We start from the raw sequence: 13,776 nt of genomic DNA, 5'->3' as shown, positions 1-13,776 counted from the left end.
TTTGGCGTATTAACCATCCCACACAGCAGACCTACACCTTTTTCTCCCCTCCGCACGGTACTTATACTAGAATAGACTTCTTTTTTGGCAATATACAAACACTCAGACTGACATTAGACACAGATATTGGGATAATATCGTGGTCGGATCATGCACCTGTAATGCTCACCCTCACTCAATCCTCAGCACAGACTAAAGTATGCCATTGGAGACTCAACGAGACCCTGCTTAAGAGACCGCAACATAGAGAGGAGTTGGGGGGTTAGGATAGCTGAATATTTTGACATTAATAAGGAGTCAGTTTCTGATTTTTCGACTGTGTGGGAAGCACACAAAGCTGTTTTCCGGGGTGACTGTATAGCCCTAGGTTCTCGCATTAAAAAGGATAGAGCTCACCAGACGGGCTTGATTGTTGCCCAGTTGAGAGATCTTGAGGCTAGGCTTGCCGCTACCCCATCCAAAAGAATCTTAAGGGATATTGTCTCTACGCGCTCCCAATTAAAAGACATTATTAACTACAAAACTGAAAAAATGTTACTTTATAGTAGACAAAAATACTATGAAAAAGGAAATAAGTCTCACACACTATTGGCGAGACAGCTCAGGGATGACAAAAGTCAGTCTTCAATATATGCTCTCAGAGATGAAAAGGGAGCAATAATATATGACCCTGTTAAAATTGCAAATATGTTCCAGGGATATTTATCTAAACTATATAACTTACCAAGCAATTTGCCACCGGACTCAGATGTGGGGAGGAGAGTTATGCAATCCTTTCTCCAAAAGTGCAATCTTCCTTCACTTACTATAGAAGCTTTGTCTTCTCTTAACGGGGATATCTCGCAGGAGGAGGTTTTGGATGTCCTTTCTCTTTTTCCCAATGGTAAATCCCCCTGTCCAGATGGACTCACGTATTTCTACTATAAAACATATAGCACCATACTAACCCCGCACTTAGTCAAGTTATTTAACAAATTCTTGACAGGCTTGCCAATTTCTCCCACCAAGCTTCAATCTTATATCACCCTTATTCCCAAACCAGGAAGGGACCCTTTAGAATGTGCCAATTATAGGCCTATAGCCTTACTTAATGCAGACTAAAATTTTTACCAAATTGCTGGCTCTACGGTTGTCTACCCTGCTTCCCCATTTAATTCATAAAGACCAAGTGGGTTTTGTTACATGCAGACAGGGGGGAGATAACACAAGAAAGGTAATCGACCTTATTGAAGTGATCAATAAAACAGAGAAATCAGCACTTTTACTTAGCTTAGATGCTGAAAAGGCTTTTGATCGTCTTGGGTGGCCATTTATGTTTCAAACACTGGCTCATTTTGGCATTTCGGGACCGTTTATAACCGCCCTAAAAAGTTTGTACACACACCCATCGGCGGCTGTAAAGTTACCCCATGCATTGTCTCAGCCTTTTCCAATTTTTAATGGAACCCGTCAAGGTTGCCCACTCTCTCCATTACTCTTCGTTATGTGTATAGAACCACTAGCTGCGGCTATACGCCTCGACCCGAACATTGGGGGAGTGATGGTTAGAGATAAAGAATTTAAACTGTCTTTATTTGCTGATGACGTGCTCTTAACTCTGACCCAGCCACATACAACCCTACCCAGTCTGCATTCACTTCTAAAACAGTTTGGCCAGCTCTCGGGTTATAAAATAAAGCAAAAACGGAGGCTCTTCCCCTTAATATTCCAGACAGATCATTAAGCTCCTTAAAAGGTAATAACTACAAATGGCAGGATACTGCCCTGAAATATTTGGGAGTGCAGCTGACCTCTAGATACAACTTATTCAAACATAATTACCCCCAATTGTTTTCGGAATTGAAACAAATACTTAATAAATGGAATAACTTACCACTATCCCTATTTGGGAGAATATCAGCGGTTAAAATGGCTATTCTCCCTAAGCTACTATATTTATTTGAGACTCTCCCCATTGTGGTCCCTCCTGGAGACCTGAAGGGTATTCATTCTTCTATCATCCACTTTATCTGGGCCCATAAAAGGCACAGGATCAAAAACCAAATTATGTTAGCTAGCTAGATAGAGGAGGTTTGGGTGTTCCAGATATTGCCAAATATTATTGGGCAACTCATTTGAGATGTATCCCAGCCTGGTCTGCACCTAGAGCATTCTCTAGGTGGATGGAGATTGAGAAGTTGTGGATGGCTCCAATCCACCCCAACTCTTATCTATGGGCAACTACCTCAAATAAACTCGACTCACACACGTTGGGACCAATAGCTTTCACTAAGAGGATCTGGAATACCTGTATGAAAAAATTCCCACTGATGTCGAAATGCTCTCCACTAACTTCCTTTTTGTTTAATCCCAAACTACCAGACAGTTTTAGGGGGAACTTGATTAAGTTGTGGTTTGATAAGCGACTGTTTTGTTTTGCTGATATAGTTGATAGTCACTCTAGATCCTTGTTACCTTTTGATAAGATACAATTGGGCTTCGACTTACCTTCAAACTCTTTCTATCGGTATTTACAAATTAGGCATTATATGCAGTCTCTTTACTCTTCCTTAGTAGTCTCCAAACCAACCCACTTTGAGAGACTCTGCAGGGCAGGAGTATCGACCAAGGGTCTTATATCTGATATCTATAGGATTTTATTAGACCCGTATCCGGAGGAGTCTCCAAGACACTCCTATATGGACAGGTGGGAGGGTTTCTTGGGGGAATCTCTTTCTCCGGGTGTGTGGCAGGGGGTCTGGAGGAGGGCAACTAAGACTTCCACTTGTTATACGTAGAAGGAAAACCAGTTTAAATTACTTATGTTTTGGTATCATACTCCTTCCTTATTGCATAAATTTAATCCTAATATATCTGGGCAGTGTAGGAGCTGCGGTTCTGATGATGGAGACCTAACCCATATTTTTTGGACTTATTCAATTATACAAGGGTTTTGGAGTAGGGTCAAAACTTTAATCTTCATATTCCATTAGACCCTAAATTCTACTTACTCAATATCCCCCCATTCCAGATTGGAAGTAGGATTCAGTGGATTCTTTTACATCTGACCACAGCCGCAAGATGTTTAATAGCAAGGAAGTGGAGGCTGGCTTGTCCTCCGTCACTTAACGAGTTGCATTCCCGCATACAGGACATACGAAGTATGGAACATCTCACTGCTTTAATAAATAATACGTTTGAAAGTTTTGAAGCAACGTGGAATCTGTGGGACGTAGACTGGGCTCGGAAGGCTTAGTATCGATATTTACTCAACAAAATGTGCCATCTTTCCCTGGGATCTTTCCTCCTTCCCTCCCTCGTGTTTCACTGTCTTGTCAATAATATTTGTCTCTATTATGTTTGTTAACTGTTTTGCATTGAATGATTACATGCATTGTAACTTGATGTGTTATCATTCTGTAAATTTCTATTGGAAAATCAATAAATATCCAGTTATAAAAAAAAAAAAATACCTCTGTCAATCGTGACAGCGGTATTTAAGTTGATGCAAAGGGGACACAAGTATCCATCCTGATGGTTACCATGGTACCCTGAGGTCATGTGATGACCACAGGGTACGGTGGCCTGTGAGATCCAGCAATAAGCTGAGTCTCACAGGCACAGACACAGGCAATGAGACACTGGCAGTTTCATACAATGCAGTACATGAGTATCAAAAATAAAAATGGTCCATGTCCCACAGTGGGACTAAGTAAAAAAAAAAAAAAAAAGGTGCACACTATTCACTTAAATCCGTTTCCCCACTCAAACGCAGCATTTGTGATGAAGCAAAAATAACAAAAAAAAGTACACATAATTGGTATTGCCACATCTGGAACGACCTGCTCTATAAAACTGGCAAGTTATTTATTCCGATTGTCGAACGCCGTAAAAAAACTAATAAACATGCCAAAAATGTTGGTTTTATCATCATACTGATTCACAAAAAAACTGAAGAAAAAGTATTCAAAAAGTCATGTTTAAAAAAACAGGGTACAAATGAAAATGCCAAACCTTCCCACAAAAAAAGAAGCCCTAACATAGCTCATTCGGCAAAAAAACACTTACAGCTCTCAGAATATGATGATGCAATAACAAATTCATTTTTAATTATTGCTTTTAATCTCTAAAAAGAGCAAAGCATAAAAAAATATATAAATCTGGTATCGCTGTAATTGTGCTTGACCGGACAGGTCTTATCACTTTTACCGCTTGGTGAACGGCGCAAAAAATAAAACAATAACTGAATTGCTGTTTTTTTTATTCATTCTGTTTCTGAAAAATCTGAATAAAAGTGATCAAAAAATATTATGTAACCAAAATGGTACAATAACAAACTGCAACTCATCCTGCAAAAAACCCTCATACAGCTCTGCTCACCAGAGAAGGGGGTGAGAAGGAAGTGTGAGTGTATAATATATTCTGCAAATGGTGAAATGGATACTAATTATATGCACTGAAGTTATATGCACTTGTATCGATTGGACTTTTATGTGTGACAATAACACATTATAGAGACTTTTGTGTTGGAATTTTGTGGGTCACTGCCTCTTCACTCCGTACGGTGCTACCGCTGCATTACATATGGTGGAGAATGCATGCAGTGTGAACTGAGGCATACTCCAGAGAGTGCTGCAGATCATTTTGCAAGGCTGCTGGAGAAATGGAAGAACTTTTGGAGCAGTTTGTGCTCAGTCAGCAAAAACAGCAAGGGGTTCTGCAGCAGCAGCATGAGGTGCTGCAGTTTCAGCGGTCGCAGCAAGAGGCGCTGCAGTGGAAGCTACCCGAGTTTCAGCAGAGTCGTGAAGAGACTCCAAAGGTAAGGAGTGAACATTGGGTGTAGCAGTGGACCTATGTAGAGTCTCGGCCCACCAGGTCTCAGGCAAATGACTTGTTGCAGTAGGTGGAGGAGTGGCTCCAGCCTGAGTTTTTTTCCCCATTCGAGATAATGGAGAGAGTTGTTGCTGATCGGATCGTGCGGGCTCTGCCGGCCGCCATACAGCGATGGGTCGGGCAAAGGGACCTGCTGATAAGATTGATTGTGCAGTATAAATCCACTCAGGACGTTGTACCAGAACCTGGGCATGAGGCTAGTAACTGTTCTGTGTCATCTGAGCCCATTGTCTGCGGGTATACTCGCCATGAATCTATGTGTGCCCAGCCGGTCTGTACAACCACTATGGGTACTGCTGACAGCGAACAGCGACTGTGCCAGGTACTTGCTGCACAGAGGCACTCCTGGACCCGGGGAGCAGAGTGACTTTGGTCCATAGGTCCTTTGTTGCCGGGGACAACCCCAAAAGACATAAATTGAAGGTGATGGATATCCATGGGGAAATCTGGGAGTAACCGACTGCTGAGGTCAATTTTTCTACACCATGTGGGGACTTTAAACATGTAGTGGGAGTGGCAAAGACTCTCCATATGGGACTGTGTTGGGGAGAGACTTGCCCCTGTTTTGGTCCCTGTGGGAGACCAGGATCAACCCTCTCACAGTGAAGGTTGTGCCAGGCATAGAACCCAAAGATGTTGAGATACTTGCCATAGGGGTCGCCAACCTAGGGGCAGAGTGTAATCCCGATAGGCTCCCCCTAGAGGTGTTGGCAGGGAAGGATGAAAATGTTGTTTCAGGTGTTGAACCTGAAGATGTCAAGTCAGATATCTGCCACAGGGGTTGCCAACTTAGGGAGAGTGTAACCCCGATGGGCTCCCCCTAGAGGTTGTGGCAGTAGAGGGCGGGGAGACTCCATTGAGCCCAGAGCTGGAAATGTCTCCTGGTAAGTACGGGACAGCTCAGTTCCATAGTCCCACACAGAGAAACTGGTGTAAAAAGTGCAGGTTTAAAAAGAACGCCGAGAAGACCGGGAGTGTGTGGTCGCAGAGGCGACTGGGGACGTGCGCACGAGGAACCCTCTGGCATCGGCCAAGGATGTGGCCAGGGGTCAGGGTAAAATAGATTGAGCGCTCGTTAGACAGCAGTGTTGGGAGGCTCAGGTTCGGGTGTGACGTAATAAAGATGGATGCTCGGAGTTGCCGGTGAGGACCGCAAAATTTCAGCGTGACGTAGTCACCGAGGTAAGGGTACAGAGTAAATGGTACCAAGGGCCTGTAGGCAGGTAATTAGGTGACAGGATGAGTTGCAGGGTTAGTGAACCCAAAATAAACAAGGTCGAGACCACCCAAAATTGGCCCAAATTTATGGTTAAATGTGAAAATGAGCGTGGCATCTGCAACGGAGAACGGCGTGGTGGGTGGTCCCATAATGAAGTATGGAGGAGGAACGCAAAGGGGAGGGATGCATACGCTGATCGCTGGTTCCGGACCATACTTTGGTTTTTTAATGCAGTGTCGGGCGGGGATGTTACAGGGGCTTGCAAATGCCCTATCTCATGCCCATGTGGGGTGTCAAGTGTTTGACCACACAGGTTTGAACAGGGGAGGGAGATATGTGAGGCAGTGACCCCTGTTATAGCTAGGGGGCGTTGTGTTTTCCCAGGATACGCAAGGAGGCGTATAGAGGCTATGGGAATGCACTGCGGTCACAGGCATAGCTGGGATTGGAATGGGGAAGCAGTGACTGATATCACAGGTAGGGGTCGCTGTGTTCTCCCCAGGCTATGCATGGAGGTGTATGAAGGCCATAGGTGTGCATGGAAATTACGGGTGTAGCTGGGACTGCAATGCAAACTGATAATAAGTGTTAGTCTTGGACAGCTGTAGATCTCTGCAGTTCATCCAGAGTGATCATGGGCCTCTTGGCTGCATCTCTGATCAGTCTTCTCCTTGTTTGAGATGAAAGTTTAGAGGGACAGCCGGGTCTTGGCAGATTTGCAGTGGTATGATACTCCTTCCATTTCAATATGATCGCTTGCACAGTGCTCTTTGGGATGTTTGAAGTTTTGGAAATCATTTTGTATCAAAATCCAGCTTTAAACATCTCCACAACAGTATCATGGACCTGCCTATTGGGTTCCTTGGTCTTCATGATGCTCTCTGTGCTTCAAACAGAACCCTGAGACTGTCACAGAACAGGTGCATTTATACCGAGACTTGATTACACACAGGTGGATTATATTTATCATCATTAGTCATTTAGGACAACACTGGATCATTCAGAGATCCACAATGAACTTCTGGAGTGGGTTTGCTGCACTAAAAGTAAAGGCCGAATAATATTGCACACCCCACTTTTCAGTTTTTGAATTTCCACAAAATTTTAAAATAACCAATAAATTTAATTCAACTTCACAATTGCTGATTCTTCACCAAAAATTTACATTTGGTATCTTTATGTTTGAAGCATGATATGTGGGAAAAGGTTGAAAAGTTACAGGGGGCCGAATACTTTTGCAAGGCACTGTATGTGTATATACAGTTAGGTCCATATATATTTGGACAGAGGCAACATTTTTCTAATTTTGGTTCTAGACATTACAACAATGAATTTTAAACAAAACAATTCAGATGCAGTTGAAGTTCAGACTTTCAGCTTTCATTTGAGGGTATTCACATTAAAATTGGATGAAGGGTTTAGGAGTTTCAGCTACATAACATGTGCCACCCTGTTTTTAAAGGGACCAAAAGTAATTGGACAATTGACTCCAAGGCTATTTCATGGACAGGTGTGGGCAATCCCTTCGTTATGTCATTCTCAATTAAGCAGATAAAAGGCCTGGAGTTGATTTGAGGTGTGGTGCTTGCATTTGGAAGGTTTTGCTGTGAAGGAAACAAGCGGTCAAAGGAGCTCTCCATGCAGGTGAAACAAGCCATCCTTAAGCTGCAAAAACAGAAAAAACCCATCCGAGAAATTGCTACAACATTAGGAGTGGCAAAATCTACAGTTTGTTACATCCTGAGAAAGAAAGAGAGCGCTGGTGAACTCATCAATGCAAAAAGACCTGGGCGCCCACAGAAGACAACAGTGGTGGATGATCACAGAATAATCTCCATGGTGAAGAGAAACCCCTTCACAACAGCCAACACTCTCCAGGAGGTAGGTGTATCAATATCCAAATCTACCATAAAGAGAAGACTGCATAAAAGTAAATACAGAGGGTTCACTGCACGGTGCAAGCCACTCATAAGCATCAAGAATCAAAAGGCTAGACTGGACTTTGCTAAAAAGCATCTAAAAAAGCCAGCACAGTTCTGGAAGAACTATGCAGTATTCCATCATATGCTTCATTAAATGAAGTATGGAGCAAGTCGGTTACCATCTCTATGCCAATATTGGAATATTATTATGCGAATCATATCTGTACGCTGTGTATATGTTATGTGGAGTGTATTGGTTACTTTATACGATAAAGGAGAAATATTTGATTATGTGAAATTACATTTAATAGTATTAAATACTTTAATAGTGATAATTTATTTCAGATCTTATCTAATGTACCAGGCTATATGTTTTGGACTGTTAAAATTACATTTGCTTATTTCATTTCTGTACCTTGAATGCTCTTTAAGATATGGGGTGAAACATGGGCGTCTATTTACAGTATTAGATATATTGCCCCCCCCCCTTTTTTCAAGTAAGGTCAGTATTCTAGCTCTATATTCTCTTATCGGGTTGTGCGCATGCGCCTGACTTTTTTCTGGTGAAGTCAGTACTCTAGCTCTGTATCCTCTTAGGCTATGTGCACACGTTGCAGATTCCGCTGCAGGTTTTTCTGCACGGAAACGCAGGTAAAACCGCAGGTAAAGTGACCTGCGGTTTGGTCTGCGGTTTTGCCCTGCGGTTTCACACCTCTACCATGTTAAAGGTGTGAAACCGCTGCGGAAACCGCACAAACAATTGACATGCTGCGGTTTGTAAACCGCAGCAAAACCACGTGGAAAAAACCGCACCGTGAGCACAGCGTTTTTGAAACCCCATAGGGTTTCATTGTACTGTACCATGTCAGCGGAACTGCTGCGTTTCCGCAGGGCCAAATCCACTGCGGAAACGCAGCAGAATCCGCAACGTGTGCACACGCCTGACTTTGTGTGCTGGGAAGCATCTCGGGGTGTAGCTCCTGGCCTGACGCGCCGGTCATGTGGCTCAGCCTCATCCACGTCACGGTGGGCGGGGTTTGACTCAAAACCGCATCGTGCTTGCCGCATGGCCGCGATGTCTTCCCTAACACTTGTCAGCGCGGTGTGCACCAAGTTAACCCGATTTAGTTGGATTGATACTTGGACATAGTATAAAAGTCATTATTAGTGCACACGGAACTCCCGGCTATAAAGGGGCATATCTAAATGGGGTGTGGACATGCCCATAGTGTGACCATCTGCTTCTCTATAGGTGGGGGAAGTTTAACATCAACTATTCAGATTGTGACATAACAGGCCCCCTCCAGATCTATTGGTTAAGTGACCTTATACCCTTCCTCCATATGTAGCTCTGGATATACTTGCTTCTTTCTGGCCTATTGCAATCACGATTAGTGCAGTCTTGTTATCCACTCACCGATTGGTCCCTGTGGACTATAAAAACCTACCGTTTGGTGTGATGCCACCCCCAGAAGGCGTTTTCGCCGAAACGTGCGTTGGGGCTGTCACCATTACCCACGGGAGGTAAGGTCTGCCTGCACCTGTTTAGTTCTGTTTGTTTATGTAGTAGCTGCATGCTGCCCGTATAGTAAAACTATATTTGTCATGGGGTTTGTGGTACCAGCATTTACACAGCATTAGATACCTATGGTATGTGCAGCCTCCCCCTATAGATCTACTGTGGGTTATGGTTGCCATTTCTGTGGTTTCCCACTTTTTAAGAGTCTTGTCCTTTTAAATATTTTTCTATGTGTATTATCTAAATAAAGTTTATATGTCTTTTTTTGGTAAATCTGGTTTCTGTGTACAATTTTTTTCGGATGTTATTTCATTGTACGAAACCGACTAGGATGTCCATAACTAAATTTGGCACTATCAGATTTGGTTTTTATAAGTGCTTGCTTAAGTGCCTCACATGTATGACTACAATCTATGTGTGGTTTCACATGTACACACACACTTCCCTCCCGATGCGATAGCATCATGCACACCTCTAGTAATTTAAATAAAAGGGGTTCCTACTGAGCTGAGGTCTCATCGAGACAATTTAATTGGTAGCGCCATTCAGTAGGATCCTTGAACTGGTGTGGTGCGGTTGAGGGCATAAGCAGGAGGATCCTCAAAGTGATGTGGCGCGGTTAAGGGCCTAAGGTGCAGCTGATGGCGCAAAAAAGCTGGTGCACGGCTTCCATAGACCCCGTTCCTTATTTGTCAGTTATATTGAGGTGTTCATTTTTGTAATGTAAATATGTTAATAGACAGCGCTGCTGTGGCCTATTTATCCAGGGTGACCATCATGGTAGGGCCCCCTGGTCTCCAGAAGCATTTATAGCCTATAAGACCCTGTTAGGGTAAAGTCCCTGGGGTCATGGCAATCATATTTTGCATGCCTAAAGAATAAATTGCAATTGGCTCCTCTGAGCTAGGAACAGCGACTGAAGGGGAGGATAAAAATAAAAAAGCATTCCATTCAACATAACCTGTCGCTTCAAGGACCCTCTCATTTGTTCATGTGACCTGAGTATGCTGAGGCACAGATTTTGACTGTTTTGCCTATATTGACCAACTCTTGTTTCTTTTAAGGTTGTCTTCTGGACAAAGCAGTGCATTAAACTGAAGAACAGTATAACTAATCTGCCTGCCCTTGAGTCAGTGGGGAGTGACTAAGGGTGAAGTACTGTATTTTTCGGACCATAAGACGCACTTTTTTTCCTCCAAATTTGGGAGGAAAGTGTGGGGTGTGTCTTATGGTTGGAATGTAGCATGTGGGGAGGGGGCAGCGGCGGTGTGGGATCGCACTGGGATCGCAGGAGGCAGGAAAACGTTGCCTGCTGCAGGAATCCAGCGCTGGGGAAATCACATGGTCCCGATACTTAAAGTGAAGTGAATATTTATTAGACGCTTCCCCGCCCACCTGGCAGCTGAGCAGTGAGTGGGGAGCAGCAAATGACAGACCCACATGATTTCCCCAGCTCCGATTCCTGTAGCAGCTGGGGAGATCTGTGTCTGGTGGAGGAGGGAGCAGGAGCAGAATGCAGCAGGAAGGATCGCATACCTGACAGGCAGCACAGCCAGGGCTGTGCTGATGCGTTCCTGAATGTTCCTGTGGAGGACCTGTGGTGAGGTCATGAACAAGGTGGGCTGTAGCATCACATGGTCATGCACAAAGCCCTGCCTCTTCATGATGTCATCACAGGTCCTGCAGACACCAAACTACAAACAGTGCAGCGTCCTCTTACATGACCTGTGGTGAGGTCATAAGAGGGAGGGCACTGTGCAGCCATGTGATGCTGCATTACCTCAACACAGCATGGCTTGCTGGCTGCAGGACCTGCACTGAGCACAGCCTGTAGAAGAATTAAAAGGTTAGGAATTACAGCACATAAAAATCACTCTGCCATCCTCTGGTGAACTATAACTCCCAGCATGCCATAGGATCTTCAGGACGTGCTGAGAGTTATAGTTCTCTCATGGGATCTTAAAGCAGCAATCCAGTGTTATTTTTCAGTGCTGGAGTGGTGCTTTAAATATAAGCCCTGTTCCCTCATTCTTAAACTCACCCTCAAGCATCTTCATATAGTACTTTACACAGACACCACACCGGTCCCGCAGCACCATCTCCTACCCATAGCTTCCAACATAACATACCACTAAATATATTAGCACCACATATAATAGTATGTTATTAAATATTTTACCACATTTTTTGCTTCATATATATTTTTCCCTATTTTCCACCTCTAAAACCTGGGTGCGTTTTATAGTCTGAAAAATACGGTAATCAAGTGCAATAACACGAAGGGCAATATGTCTATTCACGATGCCTTTGAGCCAGGAGGCGCAGCTAAGGGTAAAGTAATTAAGTGCATCAACATGAAGGGCAAGATGCTTTCCCCGATGATTTTGACGCAGTTAGAGCGGTTAACAGAGAATGTCATCAAGTGCATTAAAAACAATCAACAATGGCGTGGCAGGGTTATTAAAAATGCATTCGTACAATTTTCTGCTATAGGTTTATTTCAATTACTTTGTCCAAAAATTCTGAGTTATTTAAGGGTCGATTTTAATGTTATATTGTGTATAGCTTTTAATTACTCCTTATTTATAGTATCTTTCTCTTTATATATACTCATCACTTTTCCGGTAGTAGTAGTAAGTGGGTTTAAGAAATGATTACTGCACAGCTACTGTATATAGTGGTGGTTTCTAGAACCAAAAACTGTGAATTATTAGAGCTGGCTACGATACATGCAGCATAATAGTTTTTGAGGCATGACAAATGTCATTATACTGGTATTAGACTGAGGCCACCCCCTTTATTATGGTTTACTTTTCACCTTCCCCATGATGGGATCCCTCATTGCAGGATGTTTACTGACTTACTGTGCTTTAGTTACAGTATTAGAGATCATAATTTGGTGGAGTTGCAATGATAAAATTATTCTGTTGGAGCTCTGGAATTGTTACTTCTAGGGACAGTCTTTCCATAGCATGTAGAAATGGTTGATGGCTTTATTAGGCATGGTTGATGGCAGTCGAGTCCATTTAAGATGTCAAATGGCCTCTTGGTGGCTGTTTAGGAGTCCGGTGGAAGTTACGGATAAGTTAAGGTGGACTCATTTTAACTAAGGCCAGGTTCACATAGCGTTAACACTATGCATTGAACGGACTACATTAACGCTACTCTAATTTCTGATCGCGTCATGCTAGTGCAAATGCTCCATCTGCGCTAGCAGTGACAGACCCTCAAACCCTGCAGACCACGTCTGAGGGTCCGTCGCATGCCGATTATGACATGCGTTAGCGATGCGCTACATTATTGCCATCTATGGGGGCATTAATGCATTCATTACATAGCATTAGTGCCGCTGTGTAATGGATGCATTAAACGCAGCCCCCTAATGCAATATAAACCCAGCCTAGTAGAGGAGGTAAAAACTTCATGGTGGTAAACAGGCTAGGCTTTGGTGGCCAGCCTCAATGATGTTGTAATGGTAACATCAATCACGGGCAGGTACAGGAGTGAGGATAATAATGTCATTGGTGCCCTGAAAGTTTACTGGCTATGCTTGAATGGCAAGCCAGGGCCTGCGACCCCTTTTAGGGCTGTCTGTCCTGATGCTATATGTCAGACAGCTGGGGGTATCATAGTACTTGTGAATCCCAATGTACTTGCACTTCACATGTCTGGTAGTGTGGTTGTTTTAATCTTGTGATTTAAATAAAGCTGTGGCCAGTTTGACAACCAAAATAGTGTTTTGTGTATTTATGCTAGTGCCTAGGTTTACTGTAGTTATGGTTGTTTTAAGATAGAGTGGGGATCCGTCCCATATTCAAATGTCATGCGCAGTGCATGATCAGGAAGTCTCTCAGATTAATGTGCAGTAAGGCTGTGTGCACACGATGCGGATATATAGCGGATCCGCAGCGGATTTTTACGCGCAGAAACGCTGCATATCCGCATTGTGATGTACAGTAGCCTTAAAATCAATGAAGAAAAAAAAAACCGCTGTGCAGACGCTGCAGATTTTTCCCCGCAGTTTTCCTGCGGTTCAAAATCCGCAGCATGTTACTTCTTTTGTGCGGTTTTCCACCTCCCCTGTCTCCAAATCCGCAGGGGGAATCAGCAGTGGAAAACCGCAGGAAAAATGGAAGAAATCCGCAGGAAAAATGAAGGTCATTTGACCTGCGGATTTCTTCCATTCTGCGCGGAAAAATCCGCAGGGCTAAAAAATCCGTCTGCACTCAGCCTTAGTGCGGCGC

This window comes from Dendrobates tinctorius, unplaced genomic scaffold (genome assembly GCF_039654945.1).
Source record: "Dendrobates tinctorius isolate UK_male_01 unplaced genomic scaffold, ASM3965494v1 ptg000254l, whole genome shotgun sequence".
Lineage (NCBI taxonomy): Eukaryota > Metazoa > Chordata > Amphibia > Anura > Dendrobatidae > Dendrobates > Dendrobates tinctorius.
This window is presented reverse-complemented; position numbering follows the sequence as displayed.